This window comes from Diabrotica undecimpunctata, chromosome 8 (assembly GCF_040954645.1).
Source record: "Diabrotica undecimpunctata isolate CICGRU chromosome 8, icDiaUnde3, whole genome shotgun sequence".
Classification (NCBI taxonomy): Eukaryota; Metazoa; Arthropoda; class Insecta; order Coleoptera; family Chrysomelidae; genus Diabrotica; species Diabrotica undecimpunctata.
In genome coordinates this window covers 68514797-68532670 of record NC_092810.1, presented here as the reverse complement: position 1 = coordinate 68532670, position 17874 = coordinate 68514797, and the positions used below count along the sequence as shown (strand labels likewise).

The 17874-nt window shown below is 31.9% G+C and overlaps 2 protein-coding genes across 3 annotated transcripts in view; one reads left to right on the top strand and one right to left on the bottom strand.

Annotated features, from left to right (window-relative positions):
* Positions 1-2847, bottom strand: part of Inx3 (innexin 3) — a 39305-nt gene extending 36458 nt beyond the window's left edge. Inside the window, exon 1 of the mRNA XM_072540449.1 lies at positions 2668-2847. The gene's annotated coding sequence lies outside the window, so the exon portion shown is untranslated. The remainder of the gene's footprint in view (positions 1-2667) is intronic.
* spg (dedicator of cytokinesis spg) overlaps positions 1-17874 on the top strand; it is a 255921-nt gene that overhangs the window by 131190 nt on the left and 106857 nt on the right. The gene's annotated exons all lie outside the window — the stretch shown is intronic.

The following is a 17874-nucleotide window of genomic DNA, read 5'->3' as shown; positions in this document are numbered from 1 at the left end:
AAGTATTTTGGACTAAATTACATTTAATTATCTTAGTTTGTTGTTAATGTGCACAGGTTTGGTCTCATTTAACTCGATCTTGAATGTCTTTATCCATCCAGTGGTTTTTTAAGTTGCTTTTAGCGCTTGAATGGCTAGAATGCCATTTTTTGACAGGAGACGAGATGGGAATAACAAAATAAGTAAAGCTAATTAGAGTGCACCAGTGGCGGATCTAGACATTTGCCTTAGGGGGGGAACTTCCAATGAAACGCCAACCAAAAGACAAAAAACATACACCGTAAGCAGAGATTCATTACAATAATTTCCCCTAATCCCCTTGTCAGCAAAAGCTAAGCTCTTACCGCCCCCCCCCCTCACCCATGTTACGTAGCAGTTATAATTCTAAAAATCAGAAAATAGATTTAGGATAGAGGACTTTAACCCACATAATATTCAATTAAACAAACTTTATTGACATGGTATTTAACATAGAGTAAGCTACAAATATTATAATCTTAAGTAATATGGCGAACAAAACAAACTTGTTTTTTATGAACGAATTTTTATTATCATCACCAGTAGTATAACCCTAGTTAGGACTCAATCTTTTGTAGACTACTTCATCAGTCGTTCTTGTCCATTGCGAATTTGCCATACCAATCCTTCCCTTTGGACGAGGTCCAAGGCGGAATTAAGATTAACGGAATCAGCATAGACAACATCAGATATGCTGATGACACCGTCTTGATAGCAAGCAACGCACAAGAACTACAAAATATAATAAATGCGGTAGTTCACCACAGCGAAATGTTGGGTTTACATCTAAACGTTTCCAAAACTAAAACTTTAGTATTTTCAAAGACACCAATAAACGTACATGTGTATGACAAGAGTCAGATAATAGAACAGGTAAATTCCATAAAATATTTGGGAACAAATATCAATAGTCAGTGTAATCCAAAAAAGAAATCCTATCAAGAATCGAACAAGCAAGGAAAGCATTCATGAGCATGAAAACATTTTTTACAAGATCAGACCTTAGCCTGCAACTTAGAATCTGAATGATCAGATGTTACGTTTTTTCTGTCTTACTGTATGGTTATGAAAGTTGGACAATAGACTCTGAAATAGAAAAAAGAATAGATGCCTTTGAGATGTATATATACAGACGAATGTTGAGAATTCCATGGGTATAAAGAGTTACTAATGTTGAGGTACTTCGTCGCATGTGTAAACAAAAAGAATTACTAAGAATAATCAAAGAGAGGAAAATGTAATACTTGGGTCATGTGTTGCGAGGCGAAAGATACGAATTACTTCAAGTTATATTGAAAGGAAAAGTACAGGGCAAAAGATCAGTAGGAAGACGCCAGAAATCGTGGCTGAAAGACCTGAGGAGATGGTTCGACCTCTCATCCGCAGAAATCTTTCGTGCAGCAGTTTCCAAAACTACAATTGCCATTTGGATCGCCAACTTTCGAAAGGAGGCGACGCCATGAGAAGAAGAATCCTTCCGTGGAAAGTTTTATGCACAGATAAGAAATGATGAAGAAAGATTAGACTCGCAAGTCACACAACCAATAATTATAGAACCAAAGAAGATTAAATCGGATTTTAATTCGCCGCAACAAGTGAATTAGAGACTTAAAAAAGGGTGGCAATAACTTCGCTAAGAGTGTGTTTGCTGGTTGCTGTGAGTTGTGCCCACTAAATATTAGTGAGTTAAATATACCAAGAAAAGATTAAAAAGATAGATACAAATATGTTTGCGAAATTAAACTTCTCTTCTCTTCTCTATCTTATAAAATGCATACATAATATCTGCATGTGAACTGTACAAAAAATACTTAGTACCTACTGATAAATAAATATTGCTGATTTTAGAGATATTATCTATTTATATATGCGTATATTTAATTGATAACTAATTTGAACAACAATAATAAAGAAAGAAAATAAATAATTCTAAATCAAAAAAATTTAAATATTCCCAATAATAAAGCATATCAAAAAAATAGTTAACATAGTTTTAGATCGTAATATCGTTATTATTGATAGTGCTTTTCTATATAGGAACTCTTTGTAAACAAAGGTTTTATAATTATAAATTCAAAGCTATAAACAATGTAAAACAAAAATAAATAACCATTATTGAAAAAGCGCCATTTTTAAAACAATAACAATAGGTTACAAACAAAAGTTTTAATTATAGGTATTTATCTTCAGTTCTGAAAAAGTATCCTAAAAAGTTAAATTCCACTTTTATATTTTGGTACAAAGGTTAGATAGAAATAAAATATTAGAGTTTTGAAAACATACACACATGTTGATAAAAGGATCCCGTTATGCTAGACAGACTGCTTCTACTTAAGACAACTACCATATTCGTCACGGTCTTTGTTAAGATATTTTCTCTTTTACACAAAGTTTACCGGAGTTTTTTAGCGTCTGTTTCATTAATTTTACCTACTAGTTCATTCACCTGTTTCCCCTTAATTAATATTCAAACCTGTTAGTCATAGAATGCCATACATTTTAAACTAATATGGCAAATGTAGAGGTCAAATCCTGCAGCATTTTTACATTTCAAATTATTGTCGTAAACTAATATGCGTCTGCATAAATCATTATGCAACATAGGCTAGAAACAATTTAAAAACATAATTCAATGTTGTTGTTCATTACCTTTTATTAAATAAGTGCAGTTAATCTGTTTCAAGTAATATCCTATATTTGACACATTTATTCACAGATATACACCGGTTTTCTTCACTTAAAAACCTGTTTAAAGATTTCACTATTAAAACATTCTGCACTCCTCTGTAACTACCACTAAAGAGTACTGTATTCAGTATAGTATAACCAGTCTCTTAGTTAATCGTAAGGCAAAAGGAAGGGGAACGCTATCTCTATTGTTTGTATGCATTTATGGTTCTCCCTCCTTATCTACGGTTTTGTACGCCATAGAAGGTCAGTTAACGACAGCTGCTGAGTAAATCTCGATCGATTTTATTCCTTAATGTCTTTAGATGTTAGGTTTATATTTGTCTTTAAATTATTGGGATTCGGTTATGTTTCTTGTCGACTTAGACACAGTGGAATGTATTCTTGGATTTCGGGATTTTCTTTTTACTCAGGTTATTGTCACTTTACAAAGGTAGATACAGACTACAGACTTACCTGCGCTCGGTCGGTGGTTAATCAATTCAAAATCAAATTTCGGGCTGTTGACTAATCGTTTAATTTAACAATTTCCGGAAGATTATAGTAGAATTGGACGATTATTGAATTTAAAAATCAATTGAACAACGAGGGTATATCTGGGTTAATGATTGACTTGATAAAAGTACAATGATGGTACCTATGCTATCAATTAAATAAAAATGTGTAGAATATTTATGTTAGAGAAAACTTAATTAGGCCCGTATAAAAGTCATAAATGAGCATTACCTTCGATACGAGATTCGTTATAAGTTCATTTTTCTCAAAATTCCGCAAAAAATGCAAGCATGCCGCCGCTCTTTTAAGATTTATTTAAAATCTATATTAATCGATCTATTTAAAAATACAAAACCTAAGAATATATTTTTTAAACGAGTCTTTATCATTACACTTATAATTTGTAATACAACACAACATTTAAGAAGGAATCACTTAAAATACTGATGCACTTATTCATTTTTACTTTTTTTGGTATTTCCTTCATCACTATCATTATTAAATTCAATAATAAATTTATTTCTACCGTCAATGTGGAAGTGTTCAATCTTCTTACAGTATTCTTTAACTTTTATCACTTTGGCGATTCTTTTCTGTTAGTCTTCTTTGGTAATATTAGATACTTCCCTTTTTAATTGTCTCACGAAATGTATTTGCACGCCTTATACTTGGTTTTAATTATCCCCAAATTAACTCTATAGGATTGGAAATACAAAATAGGGGGCAAGTCTCAATACAGGGTGAGTCATGAGGAACTTTACATACTTCTATCATATGTAGAGTCCCTCAGGGAGCATATCATGTGGCCACTAAAAAATGTCAACTCCTCTTCTTTATTAATTAACAGGGTGATTTGTGTAATTGACCATTTATTTCATTTTGCTGTAGTGTTTATACGGCTCATTTGATTTTTTTAATTTTTGCATGATACAGTACACTACTATCAAGCATTCGACTGGTATTAGCTAAACTAAAAAATTCCAGGAATGGCTTTGGAAAAATTAATTTAGGGAATCGTATTAAATATTACACCCTGTATATATTTTTTTTAAAATGCAATAAGTGATTTTCAAACTACATAAATAGTCAATGAAAACGACATATGCGACAATGTTGTCGCACTTTTATTAATTTTTTAGTGAACGATCAAATCTTACCAAAAATAGAACAACCATAATAAAGTATCAAATTATAAGGTAATTAATTTAAACAAATGTTATAAATTTTAAACATTTTAATTGAAATGATAAACTGAGTCACTGCACAACAAAAAACAGTAACTACTAACAATAACGAAGAACAATTTAAAAAAAAAACTAAAAATATGTACATAGTTATTATAAACCCATAAGTTAGAACTGGAAAAGATACAATAATGGTAACAAAATAATAGATTTTCGAAATGGAACCCTGCAGCCTGTATACATTTTTGTTGCCGAATTGTTAATTGACGTATTGCATTACGGATACGCTGGGGATCGTTTCTAAGGGTACACGTAAACTCATCACCATTTACCATAAATACCCTCGTACATAGTACAAACTCATCACCGCCATAAAAGTAGGGTTTTCAAAATGGACCCTAAGAGATTGGTAAACTGATCACTGTCCTACCTGCACCCCGGATCAGGTATAGACCATAAAATCCCAGCAAACGGCTAGTTTTTGGTGATTTCACAGAATAATTCAAATCCAGATGTCCTCAATGCAACTGCAATTTATTGGTTTTTATTTGGGAATTCCACAAAATTCTATTGATAGCTACCTAAAATCATGCGAAAAGAAAAATTTCTCTTCATTTGCCCTTGTTTCTTTAACATGGATAGTGAACTGCTAATTGATTACGTCCTGAGCCAATGTAGACAAAAAATGATGGTTATCAATAATTTCAAATTTCAATTGCTCTGAAATTGCTGGTGAAAACTCTAAAAAAATCGAATTGCCTTTTGTGGACTTGTGCGACGGAAGGGTGTAAGGCTAAATGTCATACAACTGGTGAGTAGAAATTTTATACCGTTTTTGTTTAGTTGTTTCGCACTGGTTTTCGCGAATCATCCTGATCAAACAGAAAAAAATCAGCGTAATTAAGTTCTTTAAGTTAACTGTATAAGATGTTTCTTGTAGGCAAGGCATAGTATTACTTTGTTGCTGTAGATTACCTGTTCTGATATTACATTTTGAGATTTCTAATTAAATTGTTAAAGTCACATTGTTATATGTATATATATATATATATATATATATATATATATATATATATATATATATATATATATATATATATACAGGGACAGGGTATATACATATACATTAAGTCGGCACCATATGTGAAACCTTTTTATTTTTAGTTTTATGAATTTTGTTATATAAAATAATTATGTTACATAAAAAATTTTGAATGATCTAAAACCTAGAATACAATGATCAGATATTAAATTTTTTTTAGTTGTATACGCGGTTTGTCAAAAAAATGAATTTTGGATATTCTCTGGACGTCTTAATAAAATTCATGTTGTTTAACGAACCTCGTAAATGACTGAAGCATACTAATATCTGATTCTGATGATTAAAATTCTAGATCATTCAGAACCAGAGAATAAATTTTTTTTCATAAAACTAAAAATAAAATTTTTTTCCATATGGTACCGACTTAATTGGACTTCTTATATACATATACTGAAAAAGCGATAAACGCTTGTAGTCAACGCTGATCAGTTTGACTACAAAACACAACTACATATTTGGGTGTGCAGCCGAAGATAGGATAAAGAAGTACTCTTTTTTGTCTAAAAATTTTTCGCAAATCTTTATTTGCATCATCAGGGTGCTACAATAAACAAAATTAGTACAAATTACAGAATAAAAATTATTTTGTATCTTACACTAATTGAGGTTAGTTGTCATGATGTTTATAAAATGAAATGAACAACTCATCTGACACCTAAAAATAATGACGAAAACTAACCAAAAAATGTAAAAACATTGCTTTTAAAAGCACTCTAATTGCGGGATCTTTGTACAAGTCATTGAAAGATATAGTACAGGAAACTGTACTTAAGTATTTTGATGCATTCTGTCGTAATAAATGCATTGCTGATTACTTCAAATTTAAAAATTTCCGCCAATGAAGCCAAAAACTGTAAAGCTTTGCGCGTGTAAAAAATTAAGTTTCCTTCGACTTCAATGCACTAATAGCACACTCAAGTTTTTAGCTTTTCCTATTTTTCAGATATTTTATATTTACTAACTGTCCAAAATCGTCGTATTTTCAAGATAGTCAAATAACGCCAAAACAGTAAGACTTAGACCGAATGTATGCTTAACAAATTATCTCGTGAATTCAATGAGAAATATAAAAATGCAATGAAAATCAAATAACGAAGTTGGGACTACTTCCGATATAAACAAAAATAGCACATATTGACAAATATTTTCATTTTAAAATTCACTATCGAAATCCTATGCAACTAAATTTTTAGATCTCAAAACCATTTAGATTGGCAGATACGTCTAATAGGCCACACCGTGAGATATATTAATATCTCAGTTAAATTTTAAAGCAACTTGCTTAAAATAATTTCTGAATTTATTAAATTATCACATAAACGAGAAGTATAACAGGTAAGAAGCAATCTTTCGCATTAGAAACCAGGCAAAAATCCCGGTGATGAGTTTACCTATCTGCGGTGATGAGTTTACCAATCTCAAAAGGATGCCGGTGATCAGTTTACTATATGTCCGAGGGTCTAATAATTTTATGGGGGGCTATATAGTGATGAGTTCGTACACGTCCGTTTCTAATAGTATTACAACAATGTATAATTCTATCAATTAATTGTTGTCGGTCTTGAAGGCCACGAAATAGGACCTGCACGTCCTATCCACCCGTTGCCATAAACATTATTGAGATGTTGTCTCACTGCCAGTAAAAAGTGTGGGGGTGCCCCATCATGCTGAAAATACATCCCTCGGATAGCAACGTTCGCGTTGGCAAGCAAATTCGGCAAAATATTTTGTAGAAAGTTCAAATAGACCTGCCCTGTTAAAGGACCATCAAAAAAGTGAGGACCTACTAATTGGTTATTTATGACACCAATCCACACGTTAACCGAAAACCATAACTGAGAACGACGTTCTCGAATAGCATGGGGATTTTCTTCTGCCCACACATGTGAATTTCGTGAATTATTTATCCCGTCTCTGGTAAATTGGGCTTCATCTGTAAATAGTGTCCTGTATAGCGTTGGTCGATTATTGTTAATCCATCTACAAAATTCCAACCTATCGATCTCATCTCCAGCATGTAGTCGCTGAACCATTTGAATGTGATATGGGTATAGATTATTTTTTTGTAAGACTCTACTTACTTTTGATTGAGTAACATTGAGTTCTCGACTTACTTGTCTAGTGCTTATTGTAGGGTTCATAGTAACGGCGTCCATAATGTCATCTTCCTGCGCTTCATCTACATGTCGCTCTGTTGTTCCACTAGGAAAAGTGCCATTTTCTCGCAAATAATTAAAAACTGACCCAAATGTTGGATGACTGGGAGTTCGACGATTAGGAAATCTCCTGCGATATTCTCTACTAGCAGCCCTACCATTCCCATTACAGAATCCATAAAAAAATATTATATCTGCATATTCTGTGGTCGAAAACTGATGTGGCATTTTGAACGAAAGTAACAAAAGCTCTACCAAAACTAACACAATGTACTTAACGTAGATATGACAGAAGAAATATGTATTCTTGTACACATAAATAACAATTGATAATGACAATGGGTTTAAAATATCAAGAAACGTCAAACGGTCAACGCCAACCTTCATTTTAAACTTTTTTAGATTTATTTTTATTTAGTACAGTTGATGCAATGTATTATTATTTGACATAAAATTTTAATCATTTACAATCAACAAAATCTAACACATACAAGAGGTTTGACTTTTTAATCAATTTAATTTATTATTTTTCGAAAATAATGCCCCAATACGATCTATGAGTAAAAATTTAAAATTGAAAAACAATTGATTCTATCGTAGAGATAATACAAAGTGACAGTAAAGATGTTAATTTTCTACGTATTAGATTATGTTGTAGGAACTCATTTTAATTAAAATGTTTGAAATTTATAACATTAGTTTAAATTAATACCTTATAATTTGATACTTCATTATGGTTGTTCTATTTTTGGTAAGATTTGATCGTTCACTAAAAATTTAATAAAAGTGCGACAACATTGTCGCATATGCCGTTTTCATTGGCTATTTATGTAGTTTGAAAATCACTTATTGCATTTAAAAAAAAATTATACAGGGTGTAATATTTAATACGAATCCCTAAATTAATTTTTCCAAAGCCAGTCCTGGAATTTTTTAGTTTAGCTAATACCAGTCGAATGCTTGATAGTAGTGTAATGTATCATGCAAAAATTAAAAAAATCAAATGAGCCGTATAAACACTACAGTAAAATGAAATAAATGGTCAATTACACAAATCACCCTGTTAATTAATAAAGAAGAGGAGTTGACATTTTTTAGTGGCCACATGATATGCTCCCTGAGGGACTCTACATATGGTAGAAGTATGTAAAGTTTCTCATGACTCACCCTGTATAGTGTGTCCACGATTTTTGCCAATACTCTCTATAATAGTAAACAGTCCTTTTATCTTCTCCTCGGTTTTCCTCTATCTCTCCTTCTATCAACTTCAAACAGCAAGCTATATCCTTCGTCCCACATAGTTTTCAGTTCTACGTCTGACATGACCAAACCATTGCAGTCTTTGATCTTGAATATTTTTTGAGACTGTAGGCTTTCCCTAATCAAGTCGTTCGTGATCCTGTCCTTCTAGTCTCACCAAACATCCACCGTAACATTTTTATTTCAGCTACCTCTTCAGTCCCCTTTGTCTTTATACAATGGTACCATCACACTCTCGCCCCATGCATTGGGCATCCCTTCTTCCTCATATATCCCACTTATCATTTGCCACAAAATATCAACCCCTTCCTATCTTACAGCCTTCCAAATCTCCACAGGTATTCCATCAGGTCCTACTGCCTTACCATTCTTCATCCTATTTAAAACCTAGACAACTTCATCTATCGCTATCCCCGGTATTGCATTCTCATTTGGGATCCCGCATCCTCTGTCTCTCCTCTGGTGTCGTCCATTTAGCACCTTTCTAAAGTAGATCTTCTTCTTTAAGTGCCTATCCGTTCCGGATGTTGGCGATCATCACGGCTATCTTTACTTTATTTATTGCAGCGCGGAACAGTTCAGTGGTAGTCGTGTTATACCACTTTCGTAAATTTTGAAGCCAGGAAATGCGTCTTCTTCCCGGTCCTCTCTTACCATTTACTTTCCCTTGGAGAATCAGCTGGAGAAGGCCGTAACGTTCTTGATTTCTCATTACATGTCCCAGATATTCCAACTTTTTAGTTTTGACGGTCATGAGAATTTCACATTCTTTCCCCATTCTATGCAGGACCTCCACATTAGTAACTCTGTCAACCCAGGATATACGTAAGATGCGCCTATAACACCACATTTCGAAAGCTTCGAGCCGATTCATAGATGCAACAGTCAGTGTCCATGCTTCCATTCCGTAGAGCAGAACTGTGAATATGTAGCAGTTCATAGAAAGTAGATACTCATACCATATTTGCTTAATTTCAATCGCTTCTTAATATTCTTCCATTCGCACTCTTAGTCTGTCGCACGTGGGTCAAATCCTTTGGTGACTTATCCCTTGCTGTATAACCTTATTATCCGCTCGGGTGTTTCCAACTCTTCATACAGGCGATCTTTCCTTAGCAGTAGCCACAGCGAGCTTTGCTTTCCTCTTTGCTACTTTGTATATGTCCTTATCTTCCTCTCTTTTAGACCTGTCATACCCCTTTCTAGTCTCTTTCTTCTCTTTAACCTTCTGTTTCACTTCATTGTTCCACCACCATGTTTCTTTGTCTCTAGTAGGCTCTTTACCTGATGTTTTTCCTAGCGCTTCCTCTCTCACTTGCACCACAACTTTACTGTTGGCTTCCTACCAGTCATTTGCCTTATCTTTTTCCTCAAGCTCTTCCAGCACTCCTCTTAAAGACTCTTGCCAAATCCTTATCTAAATATAAGGTTGAATGCTCGAATAAATGAACTTTGATCAGATAAAAGGCATATATCGAGCACAGTTTAATTAAATCTTGCCCAAGTACTTTCGATCCCTAGATCATCTTCAGGGGCATCTGAAATAAGCCAAGAAACGTTTTTTTATAACCAAAGAAATTGATTAACTTCGATAAAAACTCGAAGTTTATGGTTGAAAAAAGGTTTTTATGTGATTAACGTTTATAGACTTACTTCGTCAATTGTGGCCTATCCGGCAAGAACAAGATGTCATAAACATATAAATGTACATTACACTACACTACAAATGGACAAACAAACACTTTAAAATAATTTAAGAAAGGCTACATTACTTGAAGAAGCCGGAGACAGAATGGCTCCTGATCTAACGGAAATGTTGGGGTGACATGTGACAAATGACAACTTGGATGAGCAGTCACAATCATAGATATGTGATCTGCACCTTTTACAATTCTATGAAACTAAGTATTGACCAAAAGTCCAACTGACACTACTATAGGAGGTCACTGATGAAAAATAAAATTATATAGAATATTTTTTAAGTAGATTGAATAATCCAGATCTCACACTCAAACATGTCTGTAATAATTAAGGTGTTAGTTTGAGAGCAACTGAAATAGACGAAAAGTAAGAATGCAAGAAGCGGACTAAACAATATATTAGACAGTGGGTGGTTGACTACAATAAAATGGTCTACCAAGCACTATCTGTAATGTAGAAAGGAAGAGATCTGACTATGTCATTAAAATACTAATAATTGAAAATCAAAATGGAAAGCAAAGTATATAAATGGGGTGTAATCCAAGTGGTTCAGTTGAACCCACAGTCAATGGTATAACTATAAAATTACTATGGATGTGCTCAGTGCAGGAAGTCTAAACAGTCGAGCTGGGTCCCCTACGAGGTGAAGCTGTAATAAAGTTTTTAAAAATAGGTTTAAATTTAGTACAATTTAAATTAATTTGAGTATTAAGACAGTGAGAGTTTTCATTTGTTTCCCTTGTAATTTCCAAATCTTCCAATAAATCCAACTCCATATAGTTTTTCTTTCTACTAATGTCATGTAAGATAGATGAACCAGTGTTGATGTTAAAATTGTGTTTACTGGATAATAAGTGTTGACCAAAACTTGAAGAGTTTGGTCTTTTCAAATGTTCTGAAACTCTAGTGGATAACTTTCTAATGGTTCTACCTACATAAGAGGCATCACAATCATCACATTTTAATTTGTAAATACCACTTTTGTCAAGTGTGTTCATCCTATCTTTGGTGTTGATTAAGAAGGAACCTAAGGTGTTGTGTGACTTGAAGGAAATTTTGATGTTATCGATTGTAGAAGTAAAAAGTTTAGATATTTTATTGGAAATGCTACTAATGTAGGTGAAGGAGAAATATCTGGTGTTATTTGAAGCAGTAGGTTGAAGAAAACATTGTGACGAATATGCAAGCTTTTCTGCAATTTTTAGTTTAGCTCTATTTAGAAGCTTATAGATAATGTTAGGATCATAACCATTATTGAAAGCAATTTGTTTAAGAGTATTAAGTTCCTTATCCAAAATCCTTATCTTTTAATTTCCACCACTTTACTTTCTGGATTTCTACTTGCTTTGCTTTCCGCCTCACCTTTATCTCCGTATCCACTATCACCGTTGGGTCTTGACTAGCTACACACTCACCTTTTATCAATTTACAGTTGGTAATCTCTTACAAATATGATCAACAAAATCTACATATCTGACTTTCCTTTCCTCCGCTACTATAGGTAACGTACTGGTCTTCAGTCTTCATAAAGAATGTATTAATGACAGCCAAATCCCATTCGACTGCAAAGTCAATCAGACTATTTCGTTCTATGGAGATATTTACTTGATGGAAATCCTAGATTATATAAAGTAAGTTAATTCAAACTTAGATGGAGTGGAAGGGTGGTTAAGCTCCCCTCATATTGAACATAACCTAACCTCACCTGTAATAAAATTGTAAATTCTTAAATAAAATCGTGAGTTTCAGACTGACCACAATAATTATATTACCGAGACCAGTAGCTATATTAATTGTCATTCATGTGAAAATTACTTAAGGCACATAGTCTCACGCGATTTGAACATTAAATCAGGAAAATGAGCACTTCTATCGTAACCAGTAAATAGATGTGAGACTAATAATATCTTTATAATCCTTGTTTTTTTATGTACAAAGTCTTCAATATAAGATTTAATTATTTCACTGACTATAAATAGTATTTATTTAAGACAATAAAAATAATATGAAATAGGTTAATTTTTTTTTTGTTTGTGATTAAATACAACATAGTAATTTCTCGTCATCTCGCTTCCAGAGCTTTATATCGTTCCAGTCTTCTTCTTGTCTCTAATACCATCTCTCCGCGTCTTTCTTCTCCATCTTTGTGTTTGTACTCATTTTAACATTTTTTTACTTGTTTTAGAAAGTATGTAGAAAGTAGCTTACTTGTTTTAGATTCAGTTAATTTCATAATACTTTCTACGTCGGTCTTATAATATTATAATTTTAGTTTTTTACTTATTTTTACTTATTTTGTAATTGTGACAAGAGATGTATATGAGTTTACACTTTTACTTTCACCTTGTTCGAACAATAAACCTTCAGTCATAATGTCATCTTCAAAAAATATAACCTAGTCATCCGCAAACTAAGAATTTTTTGAATACAATTAAAATATCCATGTTACCACAGGTGTGCCTTCATCATTGTGATGTAGAATGCAAAATATATTTTTTGAAGAAAGTCGGAGCTATTGCGCATATGGCAGACCTTTAGTAATTTGGAATTGTTTAGACCTTTTTTCTAGCGTTATACTACTTGTAACATCAGTTTACAAAACTTTTACCGGCTAGGATATATGTTTCACCTACATCGTTTTTCTCCATTACAAGCTACAATCTGCGGAGAAAAATACTACGATAGGCTTTTTTCAGGTCAAAAATATCATATGTGTTTCTCGATATCTAGCTGTTCTTTTCCCGATTAGTCGTTTCAACGAGAACACGAACTTCCTACACGAAAACCATTTCTTTTCTCAATATCCGCGACCTGACCTATTCGTTATTTAATATCCTTACTGTATAACCTTGATATAGTGGGTTACAATATTTATCCTCTATAGCTAAAGTATATTTTCTTATGCAGTTTTCCATTCAGGTGGTGGTTCCTCGCCTTAAAAATAACTCTTTAACGAGAAACTCTTTCGGGAGAAACTCTTTCGAGAGAAACACTGTCCATGATTTAAAAGCTTTATGGAAAGTCCTTTAGGTCTCGAAGCCATTTCGTTTTTCATTGACAGAGAATTTTTACTTCTGTGGGTGTATTTTCTTCTATAAAAGATATATTTGAGTTAAATGTCTCATCCTCACTGTCTTTTGTCTTAAGTCAATCTTCAGAAAACAAATTATGATAGTACTATTTCCAATTTTACAAAGATATTGGGCTGATGGAAACCTTTTCTTTTCTGTCCATTCTTAATGACTTTAAGACTTTAATTACAAAGACTAAGAAATTAATGAAATGAAATAGTTTGTACTTATACTTTCTTTTTGTTTTTTCTTTAAATATTCCTATACAACTTTTTCTACGATAAGTTGCTTGAAGAACTTCTCTTTGTGAAGTGACTAATAGTAATCCGCTATTATGTTACTGTTTCATCGGCCGTGGTAGTGTTTTTCCATCAATTTAAAATCCTAGTAAAAATGCTCACTTTGGTCCCCACTAACACCTAAATTAATGTTAATGGTAAGTAATCAAGGTGACTGTTCAAAAAGTTAACTTTCAGCTACAGTAGAAACACATTCTGGAGCTTTTTTTACTTCTCAAGAACTTTGTAACGATTTACTTAAATGATACCCATGCTTTCTTCTCATTTAAAGTCATTATAGATTCGTTAATACAGTCATTATCACTGAAGTGAAAGACCTGAAAAAAATAAAATATTTGAAGCTTTATGGTTGCTTGAAGCGACGCGGTTACGCGCGCGAAATCAATTTTAAATAAAATTTCCATACATTTTTTACGAAAATGTATATAAATTTAATTGAATTTTATTGAAAAAATTCAATTTTTTAAAAAAAAATTAGATTGCAAAAATTATGCGAAATCTGAAATTTGTAGGACTATTTAACTATAACCTATAACTTTAACTTTATAAAGATTTTCTAGACGAATTATGAAGGTCCTAAGTGTAATCTTAGTGGTTGAAAAATATTGAACAAGAAAATGCTTGTTTCCCCCTCTTTTTTGTATTTATTGCTGTTTTGCAGCAGCGGCAATAAATAAAACATTTTTAACCAGCCGTATCTTATAGAAAATTTAATTGTCCGCTATTTTATTTCATTGAATCGATGTTTTTAGTAATTTTTAAATATTTTAATTTTTTTATTAATGTTCCCGACCTATTTGAGAGGGAGGATCAGCCAATTATTATTACTGATATTATCACCTAACTACTTCTTTAAAAATCCGAATGCCAAATCTCACATCCAAATTTAGTCGATTTTTTACAGATCCGCCCTGGTCTAAATATGTAAGGAAAATTGTTAAAAGTATATACATTAATATACTCGTATACTTTATAATCCTGCTAAAAATCTATTGAATCTCCTGCTATTATCACTAATGTATTCTTTTGATAAATGATATTGCTTTCAAATCAAAAATCCTTTGTTAATAAAGAACATTTATAATGGGTTAAGTAAGTTTGATAAAACTGATTCTAACCGATTCCTTAGTTTTTCATGAGGCAAAATTCTGTGAAAACTTTCTATTCTATTCCCTGACTTTCTTGATTAAACGTTTTAAGTGCATTGTTATGCAAATATTAATCCTAGATTATTATCGTTAAGAAAGTTCGGAGTAAGCTGAATTTACTTGCAGGTAGATGACTAAGAACCTAATTTAAATAACTTTACGAATTGCTGTCATTATTTCGGCTCGCACGAGCAATTCTCGAAGTGTTAGGATTAATCCATTCTTTCTTTTATTGACTAGCTCTTTTTGAGCATAAATTGTTTATTTTTTATGGGCATCTAAGCCAAAGAGTGTTAAAATATTCTCTCATTTGTCTTCTATAATCTTATACTTATACTCTATACTCTATCTTATACTTTGTTTCATAGACATCCATAAGAAAACTACAAAGCTCGGTAATTCGGCAGTGAAGCTGATAAAATACTGAAATAAAACACAGTGGTGAAAAAAATAAACTTATATTTTTGATCTTAATTACATCAGATCTTTACCGTAGTGGATTCTTAAGAAATTCAAAAAAAAAGAATAAGAAAAACAAAAATCTTTAATATCGTAGCCATGACATTTTTGTTCTTATACTTCGCTTTTTTACAATAGTTGCTTTGATGATATTCTTGAAGTTGATATTTATCCCTCCCTATAACATGCAGTTTACAACTTTCGATAATTAATAGCAATTCCCTTTTTTTCTATTTCTTCGAATTACTTCTAAATTGTTTATCCATACAGAACAATTTCAGGAACATTCTTTGTTTAAGTTCACTTCGGTTTCTTCGTGTGTAATCTGTGAATATTGATAAATATTTTCATATTCAAGTGAATATTTCCCAATATCTCTTCTTTAAAAATGTACTTAGATTTTTAAATTAATTCGTAATCTAAATGTAAACAGTGCAATAAAAAATGTATATGATAATGATAGTTTTTCCAGTTCGGAGAAACTTTTACGAATGAGAGGCTCAAGTATAAGCGTTGAAAAAAGTAAGACATTGTTTTAAGCTACATTCTTGAAATGACTTATTATGCCATGCATATTTCAGCGCACTATAATGGCAAGGACAAATGTAGTCCGGTTAAAGTATATAGTCTTTAAGTAAAAATAGTAACGGGAAGTTAAAATATTATGTATTTGGAAGTTTTTTTTTGCTAAAATCAATATTTGAAGTAATGCGTATTCGGTAAATGCACGAGGGTAAGACCTTGCGGGAATTGGTTATATAGGAATTGTTTTTGTTCAATATCTCGGCCATTTGGCAAGGGGGAAAATAATGACAAAGCATAATTATTGAATTACCTCGTTTATTAATAAAATTACAACAAACATGTAGAGAAGTATATTTGATATAATTTTGATCTCTTTCATTTTTTTTGCTGTAATCAATATTTTAGGTCGTACGTATGCGATAAAGTCTGCGAGTATTGGTTTTACAGGAATTTTTTATTCAATGTAAGTATCGGTAATTTTCAACTTTTTGACAAAATGGTACGGACTTAAATTATTGTTACAATTGCGATTTCCCACAATTTCTTTGCAAATTGTTTTGTGCGGTCTATATTTTCCGAGTTAAGGGGGAAAATAGTGACTAAATATAATTATTGAATTATTCCGTTTAGTATTAAGTTTATGACATAAATATACATAAACAAAAATGGAGAGAATTATATTTTATGCAATTTTTATATCGTTGATTTTTTGGGCCACAATCAGCATTTATGGCCCTACGCATATGACAAGCCTAACGAGACACAAGCGATTAACGAATCCTAGATGCTGACGTCACGTAAATATTTATTTTAACAAAAAAATGAAAGAGATCAAAATTAGATTAAGATTAATTCTCTCCATTTTTGCTTATGTATATTAATATAATACAATAATTACCCCCCACCTTCACTATTTCCCACCGGAAAGGAAAACTCGGAAAATATCAACCGCACGAAAAACTTTGCAAAAAAGAAACAAGATCGTTTAACACTTAAAAGAAGGTTGTTATAGATTTGTTTAGCTAAAATATATGCCTATTAAAATTGTTTTATTTATTGCGTATCATCTTTTCTACAAGTTTTCCGGTAATTTTATGGACAAATGTAGTTTAATATTCCTCAAGTGCCATCTCCTTGACGGAGGTCGGCAACCATCATCTCTATGGTATGGACTTTTTAAAAACCTTTCCAAACATTTCTAATTTGTGTGTATTTATCCCATAAGAAGTTGGAAATATTGGTTCTTTAAATTGTTAGAAGAATAAATAACGATTTTTGGTTATGAACATTCATTCTGTGCGATTGGTATTATTTGTTGTCCGTGAATTTGTGAGCTAAGAATATCAAATTATTAATATATTTACTATGAATGTTCATATTTTAAGGTTATGTTATTGTATGATTGAAACTTTAATTATTTTTTTACTATATTTCAAGGTTTTTTTTGTATTTTATCCTGTTAAATACTAAAGATATTCGTTTTCTCCTAGTTTAAATTGTAATAAAACATTCTGTGGAAATCTTTCTATCATATTGCCATAATGAGTATTTAAAAAAAATGTTTTTTGAATGTTATAATAGCTTTTTAGAGTTTATTTTTTAGATCTGGGCTATAATGGCTAGTAAATATATGTTAAAAATATCCAGTATTACTGAATTTTTCAGTAACGACAACAAAACAACTATTAACTATTTAAACTACGAGAAAACGAATATATTTGGTCTTTTTATGTATTGCAGTATTAAATTATGTAAGTAAAACTGCGTG